The sequence below is a fragment of the Girardinichthys multiradiatus genome, chromosome 22 (genome assembly GCF_021462225.1).
Source record: "Girardinichthys multiradiatus isolate DD_20200921_A chromosome 22, DD_fGirMul_XY1, whole genome shotgun sequence".
NCBI lineage: Eukaryota > Metazoa > Chordata > Actinopteri > Cyprinodontiformes > Goodeidae > Girardinichthys > Girardinichthys multiradiatus.
In genome coordinates, this window is record NC_061814.1 from 15,403,293 (window position 1) to 15,414,428 (window position 11,136).

At 38.1% G+C, this 11,136-nt stretch overlaps 1 long non-coding RNA gene across 1 annotated transcript; it reads left to right on the forward strand.

Moving 5' to 3' along the window:
• The first annotated feature begins 4,586 nt into the window (after window positions 1–4,586).
• LOC124858657 lies at window positions 4,587–10,846 on the forward strand. The gene is made up of 3 exons (XR_007035897.1): window positions 4,587–4,920; window positions 5,080–5,285; window positions 10,206–10,846. It is a non-coding gene; the product is annotated as an uncharacterized LOC124858657 (long non-coding RNA).
• The last annotated feature ends 290 nt before the right edge of the window (window positions 10,847–11,136 follow it).

Below are 11,136 nucleotides of genomic sequence, written 5' to 3' on the forward strand. Positions count from 1 at the left end.
TTTTAACACAACAATGCTTGTTGGATTTTTTTTTTTTTCCATTCACCAGACAGCAACAAAGTAAATGTCTAGCAAAAGCACACTGATGGACTATATTTTTTTCTGGCTGGGGTATTTTGCTCCAATATAAGTCCTTGCATGGAAGAATATGTCATTTCAGTTTTTTTGCTTTTTAGTAATTTATTATAGGCTACTTCTCATGTAAAAAATGGCTTGAGGTTAGTGAAGAAAAAAGAATGCCCTCCATCTAACTCACATGTGGATTCATTCCAGTGAAACCTAAGAATGTAATTAAACATAATGAAGATCTATGCAGAACTGAATAGCCTGTGAGGGCTCAAAAGAGGGACAGGAAGGGCCCAAACCAGCCAGCGAAGGAGAGGTGTAGATTTAGGAATTGTCTTGTTAGAGCGTGTGTGTGTGTGTCCACCTCTGCTGCCTGTGGAAAAACCCAATGGCTTAGTTTGGTTTCCTGGGAATACACTTCCTCTCTGCTCCATCTGTTCCACCACACATCACCCAATCAATTGCTAACCTGATACTTATACCGTTCACCAAGCCAGCCAATTGTAGGAGCCATTGGTGGTCATGTGATACTACAGAGACAGTTGGCAGCCCATTTGTAATGTACAGTTAACTGTATAATGGTATTTCTGCTCCACTGGAAACCACTAGTTTGTGTGTGTGCATCTATGCTTTCCTTTGCTGAGCTTTCATTCTTTGAGGGTTTGCTCTGAAAATCTTTCACAATTCACACTTTGTGTGCATTTACATTTATTGTTTTTTTGATTAATTGATTTACTGAGCAATGTTCATCAAAACATTTCTGTAGGCCAACTTATTATGTTTAGAAACAATTCAGTGTATGACAAGCTAAATTTTATTTTAATTTTTTCTTAACCATACTTAGGTTATGCAGCATGTACATACATTTTACTTCACATGTAGTAAAAGCTGTAGAAGTGGGTGTTCAGTCACTTGCTTATAAAATCGATGCCAGACTTAATTATAGTTTATAATTAAAAGTGGGGTTGCAAAAATCTTCACAATGTATTAGAAATTGATTTATTGTACTATTGTGACCCAGCTAGAATACATGTTTACAGATATTTTTCTATCCTGGCACCTAATTATATAGTTTTTTTTTACTGGAATAAGGTTGTGTGAGTGAGTTACTTTTAACTTGTCTGTATCTTACTTGTTCTAGGCAGCCAGCTAAGCAATCTCAGTTTGCAGAATCAGGTAAAATCGTCATATGAAGTAAAGCTAGCTGATCTTCTCAGGTCCCATTTCAAAGGGAATTTACACCAGCTGATAAAGTCAAACCAGAAAAAATGTCACAATGTTTCAAGTATATAATTTATTGCAAATATACATAGTTAAACCCAGAATTATTCATACCCTTGGCAGAGTAGTGTTTAAAGTTATCTTTAAATTTTGCCAACATGTCTCTGCTGACTGGAAATAAAATTAATGTTTTGAAGTGGCCCAGTCAACGTCCTGACCTCAATGTGATAGAGAATCTGTGGAAGGAGTTAAAGATTAGGGTTACAGCTAGGAAACCTTTCAGCCTTAGACATGCAGCTCATCAGTAAAGATAAATTGACATAGTTTCAGTGGAAACATGCAAATAACTGGTCAGTAATTATGTATAAGTAGCGTCTGATTGCTGTAATGCCAATCACAGTTTTCCATTGATTATTAAGAACGATATAAATAATTTTAGACGGAATAATTTTCGATTGAATGTGAATAAAAACAGATACTTTTTTTGTTTTCCTTTTACATTGTTTTACTGTCTTTTGAGTGATACCTGACTCATTTCCTATCAGAAGCAATCTTCTTAGTTGAATGAAAATAAGTTTAAATCTAAATCTGCCATGTCTATGAATCATTTTGGGGTTTACTGTAAACCACATGGGCTTAGATGGTTGTTTTTATGGAAGACTGTGTTGGAATAATTCGAGTTTGAACACAGTTCCCAGTATGTTGCAATTTGTTCTGTTTGACCTTCGGACAATATTACATATGCACAGCCCGAAGAACCGATTCTGTTTGAAAACCATCAACACTGCATCTCTGTTTCAACACAGGGAGGAATTGATTTGAAAAAGCTGCTGTAATGTTCTAACAACACTTAACCTAAAACCTGCAGATCATTTATCATTTATTTCTCAAGGATCATCTGACTTAGCATATTCAGCTTCAGTAAGCGTACATTACACTTCTCCTGAGGATCTTTGGACATGGGTATATTGCTGAGGTGCCAAAAAACCTTAGCCTGTTTAATTTCTGTTTTGATATGACGTGTTGATACTACAGGGCCAAAACATGTTCTCTTTGTGGGTTCAAATAATTTTTTGTGGACACTGGTTGCAGAGAGTTACTCTCTTTCATAAACTAAGCACGTTGCTAGGAACAACATAATTAATAATGACTGGTGTTATAGCAGACATGCTGCGCTACACTCAGGTTGTAGGTTAAGTCTCTGCTAAACTTACCATAAAAAAAGTTATGAACTGGATCTGGATTCACTTGCTATTTGTTCTGTATCTGGATTTGAGTCCCAACTTTGAGAACCATTGCTCTAAACTGAAATCTGTTTGTTCTGGTCAGTTAGGGAGGAAACAAAGGATGTAGAAGGTGCATGTGTACATGTGGATGTATGTGAGTACATTGGTCTTTGCATGTATGTGCTTTGCTGACAGAAAACAGGATAGAGAGCGTCAGGCCAGGCTGCCAGAATCCTCCACACAGTCTATAACAGCATCATTATTAAACTTTTAGTGAGAGGCCATCCTGATATGGGGCCAGTTTTACACCCACCACCTGACATAAATTAACACCAGAAATCTCTGCTTCTGTCTGGCCAGCTGGCAGACAAAATAGAAGGGGTTGAAATGAGGAAATAAATCAATCGCCTACTTCTCTACACCCAACTTTTGTGCAGATCTGCTGGGAGGCAATGCTCACAATTGTCTCGACAGTCTCACATTTGGAGACTTTAATCAGTGCATCTTTCAGTTATGGTCAGATAATAATTAACAGGCTTTTTAAGGTATTTTATCACAGTAACATTGCTGCAGGAAGTAATCATACAGTCCTATGCAAACGTTTTGGCGGAGATGCTGATGTTTTGTGGCTTTACCATTTACATGTGAAAATGTAAGATTTCATAGTGTCTGCAGTTCACAGTTGTTGAATGCTGGATGTGAACTTCTGGGCCAAATCCTGGCTGAGTATGACATGATCTTGTTTTATTTGTGCTTGGAGTTGATCACAGTTTGATCATTTCTGCTCATACACCTGTTGTTCTACAGGTTCTGACTGGCTCTTTGGAGTTTGTTGGAGATGGGTCATAAATTTCAACATTATGCTCTTTGAGCCACATTATTATTATTTTTACCTTCACTCACTTCACTCAGCCATGCAAGAAGAGACTGATTTTAGAAGATAATTTGATATTACTCTCTACTCATGGCAACATACTGGAGCAGAAATGTAAATTATCCCACTCCTCTGGATCAAGAGCAACACTGCATATGTGTTGTATCTGGATGCCTCTGAGTGTAAGCAGGACATTGTAGGTTAAAACAAATGATTGGTAATAGGATTGCTGCTTCAAGTGAAAATAACTTTGGATCAATGTTTTTCTGTTTAATCTCAGACTCCCTGCAAACATTCAGTCTTTTCCTGATTTTATTTATGTTTCGCCTTCAACAGAAGGGGCTTCTTTGTTGTCCCTGTGTCTTTGTTGTACTCCCACCAGCTTGTTACCAGCGTGGAGTATATTATAAAGCTTTTGTTATCAGTTAATATGCATCTGATCTTTTTGCAAACTTAAAATTATGTAAACAAAGCTGGCGGTGGTACAACATGATCACACACCCACACATATGTTTAGACTTTAGAACACATTTCTCAAGCTGGTCATGTTGGTTACAGAGTATCACAGAGCTCAAACTTGGCCCAGGTTAGTTGTGATGGATTGTGCGCTCAGTGTTCTGGGGTGAGGTTCATAATATTTGCCCAGATACCACAGGAAATAAATGGTTGGAAGTCTGCCGTTTCAGTTTACACATTTTTCAGAATGTATTTTTGGTGCTTTCATTTAAATGGCTGACACAATCCCTGTCTCCCTTTGTTTTATTTCCTCATCGTTCAGTCTGAATGTATTTGGCAGAGACAGAGATACTAAGTGGTTTGGTTTAACCAAAGTGGCACACACTCATCAACTACAAAAACATCTGGCCTCCAACTATAGACCAGTGTGCTAAAAGTAGCCAATTCCAGCTTCTAGTTTTCTGTCTCTTTGATTTATTTATAATTTATAAGTATGCTGATACATTATCTAGTCCATCACAGGACGTCACAGAGAAATGCATGAGAAAGAACCATACACACACACGCACACACACACACACACACACACACACACACACACACACACACACACTTTTTGAACTCACATGACTCCAGTTTTTATGGTCTTCTCCACATTACTTTTGTCCCTGTTAGTGCAGTCAACAGTCATCTCTGTTTATCAGACAAACAAACCAGGATTCAAACTTATTTCTGCCACTCATATGTCATAACATGACTGCTTGACATTTACTGGTATTCGTAAAATAAGTTAGATACAATGTCTAGATGACAGTTGCTCTAATTGCCGTGCTTCCAAAAACTATCTGAATGATTGTAAATTTCTTGGCAGGTGCGGGTAAAGCTGCATCCACCCAAGGCTGTGATTTTATACAGCCTTAAGCTGCTTGGTTTTTTTCACCTGGGAAAGGAAGCTTGACTGTAATAGAAATCCCACTACCTCAGGCCCTGTACAAACACACTCACATTCAGACACACGTAAGGACCCAGGCTAGGCTTCTCAACTGTGTGGCAATGTATGAGGTTTTTTCAATTAAGGTTTGTATTGAATATTTCCAACTTCAGTCTTCCTGTATTTGCTTAATTATGTCTATTAAAGTGACTAGAGTATAAAAATGCAACTAATATGAATATCTCTGCTTGCATCTATTTGGTTTTCTTGTTAAACCTTTGTAAAACACTGCATGAACACTGAAGTGTGTCTTGTGCAGCGTTGTCATACCGCACTGAGTGTTTAGACGCATTACGAAGAAAAGAGGCTGAGAAGGCAACGGCAGGTGATAAATTAGCGAGGAAACTTGAGACGCTGAGACCTCACCTGGAGGCAGAGCCGGCTGCCTCGAGGCCATGAGCTGTCACTCACAGCTGGAGGAAGCATTTTGTTCCCAGGCCCTTTGGCTCAGGTGAGATTGAGAAGATGAGAGCAAAAGAGAAATAGTTGAAGAAACAGAGTAATGTTTTTTAAATATAGCTTAGTGATATTTGATATTTCATTGTTATGTTTAGATATGTGACTTCACATTTGAACAGCACTCTCTGTACAATGGTGCTTAGTTCTGAAATGATTATAGGTTTACTATTAGATTTGCTTTGCTTTAATATGGACGTTTTTGCATATGTGTGCTCCTGTGTGTCTCACTGTTTAGTTTAGTGAGGGAATTCCCAGAATTGTGTTATGGGTGTCATTTCAGCTCATGTGAGAGGTTATTTGAAGGTCAAATTAGATCAAATTACCCAACTCTGATTCACTGTGCTGTACACATGTCACGTTCGTCAGTGCAGTACACTCAGTCTGTTTCCTCTTCACTATATTGAAAATGGAAAAAAAAAAATAGCTTTACCATGGTAAATTAAAGTGAAAACCTTATTTATGCAACCTTTTTTTTTCAGAAATGTCGAATTGCTACTTTTACCAAGAAAAAAAATTGGCCTCGTATTTTTTTTAGAGCCATTATTAATAACTTTTGCAAAAGCGTTTATACCCCATTTGCTGTTTTCATATTTTAAGGTTATGTTACGGTTATGTGATCGATCAACACGTAGTGTAAAAACGTGAAGTAGAAGGAAAATGATGCGACGTTTTCAAATTTGTTTTACAAATACAATTCTGAAAAGTGTGGTGTGCATTTGTATTCAGCCCCACTGAGTCAATAGCAATGCTGCACAACATATTGAACTCCAGCATATTGACTATTGATCGTCATCGCAGTGTCATATGCAAAACTGCAGCTGCAAAGACTGCTTGGTTGCAATATTTGGTGGGGTGTTATATTTCAAGTGTCATCCCTTCTCGCTCTGTATATCTATTACATAATTGGCTCTAACCGCCAATTAAAATCATCCATTTTAATACAACTGCGCATCACACTTCTTAGAATTGTGTTCTTTTTCATTCTACTTCTTCTATGGTGTAGTATGTTGAAGCAGTAGCTTATCTACAGCTGAGAGGAAGCAGTAGGATAAGCTCATCAGGAAGGTCAGCTCTGTCCTAGGATGCCCCCTTGACCCAGTGCAGGTTGTGGCAGACTGAAGGAGTCACTGTTGGACAATGTCTCCCATCCTACACATGAAGATGTTGCAGAACTGGAAAGCTCCTTCAGTGACAGACTGCTGCATTTTAGGTACACAAAGGAGTGATATCGCAGAGTCTTCTTCCCAGGAGCTGTTAGACTTTATAACCATCACTGCTTCCGACAAATTCAATAGGTGTTTACATCCCTGCTCATATGCACTCGTTTAAATTTAGTAAATTTTGAAAATGATCCTACTCAGCTGCACATTTCTTTGAGTCTGAGTATGCTATCTTTAATATTTGTACAGGATTTTTTTCTTATGTTGTACATTTCCCCTACTGTACAGTCTCATGCTCATATTTTTGTTTTCATATTTTTACTCTTGTGTGAATCTAAATGCTTCCATTTGCCTGTCACTTTGCTACTGCTACACCTGAATTTCCGCACTGAGGGACAATGACGGATATTTCTTTTCTATTCTAAACCTGTATTAATTTGTACTGGTCTCTCATATAAAATCCAAATTAAATACATTGAAGTTTCTACTTGTAATAGCAAAAATGGGAGAATGTGCCAGGAAAATGACTACTTTTTCAAGGAACTGTTCAGGCCTGAATTTTTGTTTTACAATTAATACTAGGCTACTCCAAAGCACAGAAAAGTAAAAGCTTCCCGATAATATCGAGCAAACATGGTAGGTTATCCATGCACAGACACATACACCTGGCAGCTGTCTACCACAGTGGCCAGACAATGAATTTCCCTGTCTAGCTTTACTGACCAGTGAGTAGCTTTATTGTTAGAAGTGCCTTGCTTCAGGGTAAATGTTTTCCATCTTGGCATTAAGTAACACTAAAAGGTTGCCCAGTCAGTCTCGAAGGTCACAGGATGGTAAGAGATAGTGAGAGAAACTAAACACACTTCTGTTAGACTTATTGCATATTTACCTTTTATTTAATTTTGTTTTGTAGGGCAGTGACGAAATAAATAAAATGAAACAGTAGAAAAGTCCTTCTTTTGTTAATCTGTTCCTCAATCTCTTAACATACTTAAATATCATGTACAGTTACAGATATCTTCTATTTTTGCTTTTTTGTCACATTAAAATGTTTCATATTCATCAAACAAATTTTTTAATAACAGAAGAACAACCTGAATAAATTCAAAAGGCATTTTTTAAATTGGGATTTCATTTGTTACATGGCCACATATGAAAAACGTATTTGCCACCTAAACTCAATAACGAGTTTTGCCACTTTTGGCACCAACAAGTGCTTATGATAACTGTCTAAAAGTCTTTGGCGTCACTGTGGGGGAATTTTCAGCCGGATTGGAAGGTTTTTTGGGCACAAACAGCCTATTTAAGGTAAGGCCACATCATTACAATCAGGTTTAAGTCCGGATTTTGACTAGGTCACTCTGAAACCTTAGGGTTGTTGGGTTTTAGGAGCCATTTAAAGGTGTTCTTGCTGGTTTACTTTGGGTCACTGTCCATCATAATCCAATTGCGCTTGAGCTTAAGGTCACAACTTGATGCCCGGACATTCTCTGTCAGGATTGTCTGCTAGGGAGCAGAATTTGTGGATCCAGGTCCTGAAGAAGCAAAGCAGCCCCAGACCATCACGCTACCACTGCTATATTTGTCAAGATGTTTGGTAAATGTGTGGTGGGCCTTTGTGTTCTTTTTGTTAGCTATCATTTTCACCTAGAACTACCCTAGGGACACAATTTCTAGCTCGTCTTTTTCAGTATAATGTTGATTCATGAACACTGACCTTAACTGAAACAAGTTTGGTCTGCAGTACTTGCGATGTTGTTCTCAATTCTTTTGTGACCTCCTGGATGAGTCTCTGTGCTTTTGGAGTAATTTTGGTATGGTGGTCACTCCAGAGAAGATTTGCCACTTTTGCATGTTTTCACAATTTGTAGCTACAGGCTCTCAGTCCAGTTCACTGGAGTACCAACGCCATGGAAATTGATTTGTAACCTTTTTCAGACTGATAGATGTGTGTGATTTTCTCATCTGTTCTTTAATTTCTTAAGATCGAGGCATAATATGTTGATTTTTGATATCGTTTAGCCTACTTCTGTCATTATGGGGTTTGCGGGCAGACCAAAGTGCAGACAAGAGCTGGGCAGCAACATGTTGTAAAAGGTTTTCAGCTTTATTTCCAGAAGTTTTCAAAGAAACCAAACAAGGCACTGCAGATACAAACAAAAGTCCAGATCCAAAAAACTTACAAGATAGGTTCTGCAGGAACATGGAAAAACTCAGCACATACGTGGGTTGAGAAGGGGGTATGACAAACACACAAGGAACCAGCAATAAACAATGTCAAAAAAACCAACTAATATACTGAGGGATAACAAAGGGCAGGTAATCAGAGAAAACAGGGAACAGGTGTGACAAGGAGGCGGAGAGGCAGAAGGAACAGGTGTGACAAGGAGGCGGAGAGGCAGAAGGAACAGGTGAAACAAATACAGAGACTGAGGATGGGCAAATTAACTAATAAACAGAAACACAGACTAAGCAAACCTATAGACAAAGATAAATAATCAACTGGGGAATAAGAAAACTAGAATAATCATGACTAAAGTAAACAGAGAAACTAGAGAGAACATAGGAACAACAATAGCAACCTGAGAACAAACAAAGAACCCATAAAGAAAACCTGAATACAAAGGTAAACAAACCTAACCACACTGACTGAAATAACTGGAAAGGAAACAGAAAATAAACTAGTAAACAAGAAGAGTGCAAAGGAAGAAATAATAAAACACAATTAAACACAAAGATACTAAAGAGAAATAAAACTAGATAATCCAGGGAAGACCAAGAACTATAATAATAATAATAATAAACCATACAAAGTAATAAGAAAACGACCATAAAATAACTTAAGAAGTAAACACTAGGAGGCGGAAAAGGGAGAAAAGAAAACATGATACAAAAACCAAAGTAGAAACATCTAAGCAAAAGGTAAACAAACACAAAGCCACAAACAAAGTCCAAAAATGTCACTCCGTGACAACTTCACTTGTCAAACCGTTTAGATTTTCTGAGAGTACTGGTCAGCCAGTAATCAGTTCTAGGTTCAGTGAGTGAAATTTAATGAAAAATGTTGGATGATTATATTTAATTTGTGATGTAAAAAGTGGATCAAATACATTTGACATAGGGCCAAGATGGTTTGGATAGTTTTCCTCCCTTAATAAAATAAATTACCATTTGAAAACTGCTTGTTGTACTTATCTAGGTTATCTTTGTCTGATTTTCAAATTTGTGTGATTATCTGAAAGTGACAAAAAAGCATAAAAAGAATAAAGAAAACAGTCTACAAACTAGTACATGTTGTGCTAACAAAATTCTACAAATTATCCCTGTCCACACTCACATTTTCCATGTGTTTAAAAATGTAGCAGTAAACAAACAGGTCAGCCCCTGAAAAAGCTTTTCGTTTTCCAACATAAGTGCTCTGGTGGGTTTTCTCCTGCAATCTTGGCAGTCTGTATCAGTGACATGTCTTATGGTTTCATGTGTGAAGGACTGCATTAATGTGTGTGTGTTACATGTACATGGTTGTGATCATACATGAGTAACTTTAGCACTGTCCCCTCACATTCACATCCGAGCACACACACGACAGCTGACTGAGTATATAATCAATGATGTGCTGAATGCATTTCTCTCCAGGGTTCCCCTTATGGAAATAAACTTTACACATAAACACATCTTCCAACAAATAATACACACTCATGAACAAATGTCCCTCTGATGTAGCCTTTCTTTTTTCTCCTCCCCTTCACAAGACATTCCTCTTCTCCCAAGTGAGGGAACCATTAGTCCGACAGAACTTTCTACCAACTCCCCATGCTCTTCTACTTGGCCGTCGCACATGTAGCGCCTCCCCAATCCAAGCTCTGGTTGTGGGAGACCGAGAAATTGGACTCTTTTCACCCTAAACAGAAGGCCTTTGATGGGGATAGGCCAGGGAATGAAGCCCTAACCAAAGTAAGAGACCCAACCATTCTTGGCTTTCACTAGGGGACTTCTAGCTGAAGGATCTTGCGGGAAATAGGTTCATACCTTGTCCAAGTACGTGATCTTGTGCCCTGTTACTAATGCTTCAACTGTTTAACACCCGTTTTATAGCAGATCAAGGAAATGTTGGCATATAAGGTAATAGAATAAATAAAGTTAGATGTGGTATCAAGAAATATTTAAGCGCTCTAAAGGGTTTCTTAATTCCTTACTGACGAACAATATCCTTGTACTTAACAGCTCTATTCTTTGAAGACTGAACATGTCTCCCTTCTAATATAAAGTAACGAATACAAAGGCATTTGTTTCATTGTGTTCATGACTGTGAGAGCTACCCTATAAAGTAGTTGATACTTGACAGTCCTAGCAGATCCTCCTGTTCTCACTGGATGAACTCTGTGTGACTCCAACTGTGTAGCACTGATCAGGTAGCAGACACACTCACACAAGTATCAACTAGGCTAACAAACAGGTAAAGGCCAGGAAGTAGATTGCTGAGATGACAGAAAACCTCATAAGTAGGGAAATGAGACAGCAGGTATGTGTGGGGAAGTGTGCTCAGCACAGAGTATCATTGTATATGACCCTACAAGTCACAATAAGGTACTATTGTCTGAGTTTGACAGGTGCAGTCATACCAGTTTTTGATTCAATTAACTATTGTACATGGCTAATTTCTTTCATCCATTGTGCCAAAAT